Source organism: Salmo salar, chromosome 08 (assembly GCF_965601325.2).
Source record: "Salmo salar chromosome 08, fSalSal1, whole genome shotgun sequence".
NCBI classification, from domain to species: domain Eukaryota; kingdom Metazoa; phylum Chordata; class Actinopteri; order Salmoniformes; family Salmonidae; genus Salmo; species Salmo salar.
Window position 1 is genome coordinate 2,615,001 of NC_138298.1, and position 7,500 is coordinate 2,622,500.

At 37.8% G+C, this 7,500-nt stretch overlaps 3 non-coding genes and 3 pseudogenes across 3 annotated transcripts; all 6 read left to right on the plus strand.

The window, feature by feature from the left end:
- The first annotated feature begins 79 nt into the window (after window positions 1-79).
- Window positions 80-198, plus strand: LOC145884058 (5S ribosomal RNA). The gene has a single exon (XR_014395637.1). It is a non-coding gene; the product is annotated as a 5S ribosomal RNA (ribosomal RNA).
- A 409-nt stretch (window positions 199-607) lies between these two features.
- On the plus strand, window positions 608-726 carry LOC145883067 (5S ribosomal RNA). Its single transcript, XR_014394640.1, has one exon. It is a non-coding gene; the product is annotated as a 5S ribosomal RNA (ribosomal RNA).
- A 139-nt stretch (window positions 727-865) lies between these two features.
- LOC123737083 (uncharacterized) lies at window positions 866-984 on the plus strand (annotated as a pseudogene).
- A 139-nt stretch (window positions 985-1,123) lies between these two features.
- On the plus strand, window positions 1,124-1,242 carry LOC145886410 (5S ribosomal RNA). The gene has a single exon (XR_014397995.1). It is a non-coding gene; the product is annotated as a 5S ribosomal RNA (ribosomal RNA).
- Window positions 1,243-1,381: 139 nt separating this feature from the next.
- LOC123737974 (uncharacterized) lies at window positions 1,382-1,499 on the plus strand (annotated as a pseudogene).
- Window positions 1,500-1,638: 139 nt separating this feature from the next.
- LOC123737360 (uncharacterized) lies at window positions 1,639-1,756 on the plus strand (annotated as a pseudogene).
- The last annotated feature ends 5,744 nt before the right edge of the window (window positions 1,757-7,500 follow it).

Genomic DNA, 7,500 nt, shown 5'->3' on the forward strand with positions numbered 1-7,500 from the left:
ATTTAATGATGAATTGACTAAATGTCTGTTTTATCAGACTCACTTTGACAATATATGTTGTAGCAAGAGATTGTTTCTCGCTTACGGCCATATCAGCCTGGGTACTCCCGATCTCGTCTGATCTCGGAAGCTAAGCAGGGTCGGGCCTGGTTAGTACTTGGATGGGAGACCGCCTGGGAATACCAGGTGCTGTAAGCATTTTGTCCACGAGGGTGTGCTCTTGCACTATTTCATCAGCAACACTGCCTTGTAGTAAGCATTTAATGATGAATTGACTAAATGCAGCTTCCTGCCTTTTTAATAGGATCAAATTTCCTTGTGTTTTCAATTAGCATCTGCCTAGTATTTATAAGACAAACAAGAATATTGTTGCTGAATGCAGCTTGTGTGTGCTTTATGCTCCTTTGCCCTGTTCAAATGATGAAAGGAAATAAAGTTTGTATTTTATCCAACTACCTGTGCTAAAAAGTGATGGGAACAGTGTTTGTAATTTCTTCTACTTTTTCAGTGACACAAAGTTCAAGCTGCTTATCTAATTGGTGAAAATGCAATGTCTGTTTATCACACTCACTTTGACTATATATGTTGTAGCAAGAGATTGTTTCTCGCTTACGGCCATACCAGCCTGGGTACGCCCGATCACGTCTGATCTCGGAAGCTAAACAGGGTCGGGCCTGGTTAGTACTTGGATGGGAGACCGCCTGGGAATACCAGGTGCTGTAAGCATTTTGTCCACGAGGGTGTGCTCTTGCACTATTTCATCAGCAACACTGCGTTGTAGTAAGCATTTAATGATGAATTGACTAAATGTCTGTTTTATCAGACTCACTTTGACTATATATGTTGTAGCAAGAGATTGTTTCTTGCTTACGGCCATACCAGCCTGGGTACGCCCGATCTCGTCTGATCTCGAAAGCTAAGCAGGGTCGGGCCTGGTTAGTACTTGGATGGGAGACAGCCTGGGAATAACAGGTGCTGTAAGCATTTTGTCCACGAGGGTGTGCTCTTGCACTATTTCATCAGCAACACTGCCTTGTATTAAGCATTTAATGATGAATTGACTAAATGTCTGTTTTATCAGACTCACTTTGACTATATATGTTGTAGCAAGAGATTGTTTCTCGCTTACGGCCATATCAGCCTGGGTACGCCCGGTCTCGTCTGATCTCGGAAGCTAAGCAGGGTCGGGCCTGGTTAGTACTTGGATGGGAGACCGCCTGGGAATACCAGGTGCTGTAAGCATTTTGTCCACGAGGGTGTGCTCTTGCACTATTTCATCAGCAACACTGCCTTGTATTAAGCATTTAATGATGAATTGACTAAATGTCTGTTTTATCAGACTCACTTTGACTATATATGTTGTAGCAAGAGATTGTTTCTCGCTTACGGCCATATCAGCCTGGGTACCCCCGATCTCGTCTGATCTCGGAAGCTAAGCAGGGTCGGGCCTGGTTCGTACTTGGATGGGAGACCGCCTGGAATACCAGGTGCTGTAAGCATTTTGTCCACGAGGGTGTGCTCTTGCACTATTTCATCAGCAACACTGCCTTGTATTAAGCATTTAATGATGAATTGACTAAATGTCTGTTTTATCAGACTCACTTTGACTATATATGTTGTAGCAAGAGATTGTTTCTCGCTTACGGCCATATCAGCCTGGGTACGCCCGATCTCGTCTGATCTCGGAAGCTAAGCAGGGTCGGGCCTGGTTCGTACTTGGATGGGAGACCGCCTGGAATACCAGGTGCTGTAAGCATTTTGTCCACGAGGGTGTGCTCTTGCACTATTTCATCAGCAACACTGCCTTGTATTAAGCATTTAATGATGAATTGACTAAATGTCTGTTTTATCAGACTCACTTTGACTATATATGTTGTAGCAAGAGATTGTTTCTCGCTTACGGCCATATCAGCCTGGGGGCGCTAATCCTTGATTGGAGAAGTGACGACAGGTGCGAGTAATTGAGCTGTGAGTGTTTGCTTTAGAGTGTTTGCTCGAGAGCTATTTTCGTTTCTTTTTTGGATTTTGCAATATAATTTATTGTTTTTTCATTTGGATAGTTTTTAGTTTTGTTTAGTTTTCCCCCCCTGCAGTTTTGCTGCCTGGGGGAGGTTTTTTCGCTTTCATTTTTGATTCACAATGACGGACAACATGGCAACGACAAACGGAACGGACAAAGACAACGAAAATGCGCAACGGAAGGAAAACGAAAAAGGAGGAATGAAATATGAAAAAGAATACACGGTGGCAATTGAGTTGGTGGGAGAAGAAAAGGTGACGACGATGGAATTACTACGAGCAATTAAGGAGACGTGTGGAGAGGTGGTGGGATGCCGAATGAAAGGAGATAAGAAATATGAAATTACGATGAGAAACGGAAAAGGTAAAGAACGGCTAATGGACGGTATACGGAGAAAGGACAACAAGATACTGGCGAGAGATGTGAATATTAATGAATTGGTGGTGTCTTTTATGAATCTACCGGTATATATAGAAGATAAAGTGATACTGGACAAGTTGAGAAGCTGGGGAGTAACGGCCGTATCGGAGATAAGGAGGAGAGTTTGGCCTGGAACGGAGGTGGTTGACGGAACAAGGTTCTGTAAAGTTAAATTTACAGAAAAAGTCACATCATTGCCATATTCCACAAAAATTGAGACGCTGGAAGGAGCTGAATACTTCAGGGTGATCCATGACAAGCAGGTCAGAGTTTGTCGATTGTGCATACAACCTGGGCACATAGTTAAAGATTGCCCTGAATTCAAGTGTTTCAAGTGCGGCAATCAAGGCCATTATGCGAGAGAGTGTGTCGGAGAGAAGGAAAGGAATGTTTGTGGTAGATGCAGAAAGAGATTGGCGGAATGCAACTGTGGAGAAGTTATGACTGAAGAGGGGAGTCAAGTACTATTCGAGGAAGCAGTTGTATTGTCGGAAGAAGGAGAAGAAGATGGAGGAGATGATGTGGTGGAAGGTGGAGAGACGGAGGAAGGAAGAAGGGAGAAGAAGGAAGACCAGAAGATTAACGAAATTGGGAGCAGCATGGATTCAGAAATAAGAAGATGGAGTTTTCAGGAGGAGGGGGGGAGTGGACTGGGGGGAAGCTCGGGGGACTCACAGGTTTTAGGGGAAAGCACAGCACAAACAAGTAACTCGGGGGGTGAAGAAATGGAGAGGGTTTTAAGTTTAATGACAATAACAGAGACGGGTATGAACACAGGGAGCACAACGACGACAATATATGAGACGGAGATGAACACGGGGAGCACAACGAACATTCCAGAAACGGCGATGAACACGGGGAGCACAACGACGACTACACATGAGACGGAGATGAACATTCCAGAAACGGCGGAGAACACGGGGAGCACAACGAACATTCCAGAATCGGCGATGAACACGGGGAGCACAACGGACGAGGGTGTAAAGAAGAAAAGTTGGCTGGATGAAATGGACTTGGAGGAGATATCGGACTCGGATGATGGGGAAAAGTTTGAAAGAATGAGAGGAGGATACAGGAAGAGGAAAGCAGCGGAGGGGGGGGAGAGAAAGGGTGGAAGAGGAAAGAAACTGGATAAAAGGTAGAGGATAATGAAATTATATTTTATAATTTTATTATTTATTAGTATGGTCACAATAATGTCGATAAATGCGAATGGGTTGAGAACAATAGGAAAATTTAATAGAATAGTACACATAAAGAATTCTGATATTTTATGTATTCAAGAGACGCACTGGGATAATATGTGTGTTTTAGATGTACAGAAAATATGGAGGGATTTTATTTATGTAAACAATGGTAGGGGGAATTCATGTGGGGTTGCAATTTTAATAAGGAAGGATGTAGTAGAAAATGTGAAGAAGATATATAATGATAATAATGGGAGGATTTTAATTTTAGACTTTGAGTATATGAGTAGGGTTTTTAGGATTATAAATATTTATGCGCCGAATAATGAAATAGAGAGAAGGAATTTATTTTTAGAATTAGCGAAATGGTGCAAGGGAAACTGTATTTTAGTTGGGGATTTTAATGTAAAAATGGATAGACTAGATATGACAAGGGGAGCTATTTTTAGAAGTGATGTATCTAGGGGGGTTTTAAGGAAAATGATGGTTGAAAACAATTTAATTGATATATGGAGGGAGGAGAATCCTAATAAGAGAGAATTTTCTAGAAGGCAGGTGGTTTTAGGGGAATTGAAACAGACACGGATAGATTTGGTTTTAGTAAATGAAGGGTTAAGGAATTTTATGAAGGATATTAAATATATTTTTACAACTTTTAGTGATCATGCTGGGTTAACATTTTCGGTGGGGTTAGATAAGGAAAGGAAAGGGGGGGGGAATATGGTGTATGAATGCAGGGTATCTAGGTGATGAGGAATACGGGAAACAACTTAAATCTTTGATAGAAGATGAAATGGAGGATAAGCAAAAAGGGAATGATAAGTGCAAGTGGTGGGAAAATGTTAAGGAAAAAATAAAAGTTTTTAGTATTAGATATGCAAGGAAGAAGAGGAGTAGGATGACAAGAGCAGAAAATTATTTAAGAACAAAATTGAATGAAGAAATGAAGAAATGTGATAGTGATCCTGATTATACTATTGAAAAGTTTTTAGATTTAAAAGAAAAATTGAGCAAATGTGAAATAGATAAGTGTAAGGGTGCAATTATAAGAAGTAGGGCAAAATATGTTTTAGAAGGGGAGAAATGTACGTCGTTTTTTCTTGGTTTAGAGAAAACTAAACAGATGAAATCATATATTGGTCAGATTGAAAATGTAAAGGGTGAAGTGGTAAATGATTATGTTGAGATATTAGAAACAGTACAGAATTTTTATAAGGATTTATTTAAGAAAGGGGAGGTGGATGAGGGGTGTGTAAAAGAGATTTTAAGTAGTGTGGATGTGCAAATTGGTGTTGAGGATAAGCAAATGTGTGATAGGAAGATAACAATGGATGAAGTGAAAGATGCAATTAAGGGTTTACAAATAAATAAAAGTCCTGGAGTAGATGGACTAATTGCAGAGTTTTATAAAATGTATGAAAGTATTTTAGCACCTATTTTATTAGAAGTATATCAATATATGGAAGACAATAATACTGTTTCAGATTCCATGGTGACAGGGCTGATATCGATTTTATATAAAAATAAGGGGAGCAAACTGAAACTAGAAAATGATAGGCCAATTAGTTTATTAAACTCAGATTATAAGATTTTAGCTAAGATACTGGCAAATAGGATGAAGATGGTTTTAAATGATATTATAGCACCTACACAAAATTATAGTGTGCCTGGAAGAGATATAGCAGATACCATAACTACACTTAGAGATGTGATAAATAAAATGAATAGCGATAAGATGGGGGGGATTGTTTTAAGTATAGATTTTAATAAAGCTTTTGACAGGGTGGAACATGATTTTATGTTTAGGGTACTGGAAAAGTATGGGTTTGGAAATGGTATAATAAGATGGATAAAATTATTATATAGAAAGGCTAAAAGTAGGGTTAAATGTAATGGGGTTTTAACAGATTCTTTTATTCTTGAGAGGTCAGTGAGACAGGGGTGCCCTTTATCAGCTTTATTGTTTGTTTTATCGGTAGAACCCTTAGCGGCATACCTTAAAAAAGATCATTTTATAAATTGTGTAGAGACTCCGCAAGGAGGTTTTAGTTTAATTCATCAATATGCAGACGATACCACAATTACAGTCAGAGATGAGGGAAGTGTTAAAAGGGTGATGGAGTGTTTTAAAATATATGAGAAAGCCTCAGGAGCTAAAGTGAATATGGAGAAGTCAGTAATAATGTATGTTGGGAAGAATAATGAGGCGAATTTTCCTTTTAAGGTGGTAAATGATTATTTTAAGGTGTTAGGTGTGTTTTTAGGGGTGAAGGAACAAGAAGCTAGGGATCTGACATGGAGTGGGGTTATAAACAAAGTTAGGAAGGTAGTAAATATGTGGAGGGGGAGGGCTTTGAAATTAAAAGGGAAAGTAATTGTTGTAAATTCCTTGCTGATGTCAATTTTTATTCATGTCATGAACGTTTTAGATGTACCAGAATGGGTTTTATCTGAAATGAATACGATTTTAGTTGAATTTTTATGGGATGGGAAAGGTGCGAAAATTTCTTTTAAAACATTGATTGCAGGTTATGAGGAGGGGGGTTTGAAGTTGGTGGATTTAAATGTAAGGAAAAAAGCAATTAGAGTTAAAATGGTACGAAAATATTTATATGGTGAACTAGATTATGGATGGAAAAGATTTTTTAAAGAGTATTTGCAGGAGGTTGGGAGGATGGGGGAAAATGGTTTATTAATGTGTATGAGAAAAGAAATGTTAGCTAATATACCATTGTTTTATAGAGAAGTGTTTGAGGCTTGGGGGGAGTTTTTACCAAATATTTATTATGAGTGTACCATTTTAGACAATATTTTAAATCAGCCAATTTTCTTAAATCCCAAGATACAATATAATAATAAGATGTTGTTTTGTAAATATTTTATGAGGGCTGGGATGAGACAGATTGGGGATATTTTATATGAGGTCATTCCAGGTTTTCTTCCTGTACAAGCGATTTATGATAATGTTTGTGAAGTGGAAGATGAAATAAGCAAAACTACAGTAGAAAATATGTATAAGAGAATTTTAGGGTGTATTCCTGAAGAATGGGTGCTTTTAATAAATACAGAGGTGGTTGAGAGAGCTAAGGGTTTACCGGTTTTATATTATGAAAGTAATGGGGAGAAACATGTTTTATCAGGTTCGAAAGTTAAAAAGATTTATGAAAAATGTATTTTAAGAGAGATAAAAGCTCCTGCTTCAGAAAAAGTGTGGTCTAGGGTATTTGTAAATATAGATGTAAAATCAATATGGAAGAATGTCAATGTAAAATATAATTCTATAGAATGTGAAGATAATGATTTTAAATTGAAACATAATAGGATTTTTACGAACGTGGTTTTACATCAAATAAATAGAGACATTAAAAGAGAATGTGATATTTGTGGTACGGAGGTGGAACATTTTATGCACTTTTTTATTGAATGTAGTAGATTACAAGGGTTTCATGAGTTTATAAGGGGGCTTTTAGAACAACATTGGGGAGAAGATATTGTAAATGGGGTTGAGTGGAGGAGGTTGTTTCTATTTGGTATAAATGGAAAAAGCAAAGTTTTTAATATTAATTTGATGAATTTTGTTCTTAGCCATGCTAGATACGCTGTAAGACAAAGAAGGAATTTAGGACATTATGAAGGGAAAATTGTGAGTGTGGAGGTTTTATTTAAAAGTATTTTAGAGAAAGATATTGAACTAATATATAAATATGGAGGATGTAATTTTGAAAAACTGTTTGTGTGGGGGAGCACTTTTATCGAAATTGATCAAAATGGAAAACTTGCTTTTAATTATTAATTGGTTTTAGTGGATGATTGTGTTTTTTAATTGGTTTTATTTTCTTTTCTTTTTTGATTTTGTAAAAGGATGAATTGTTC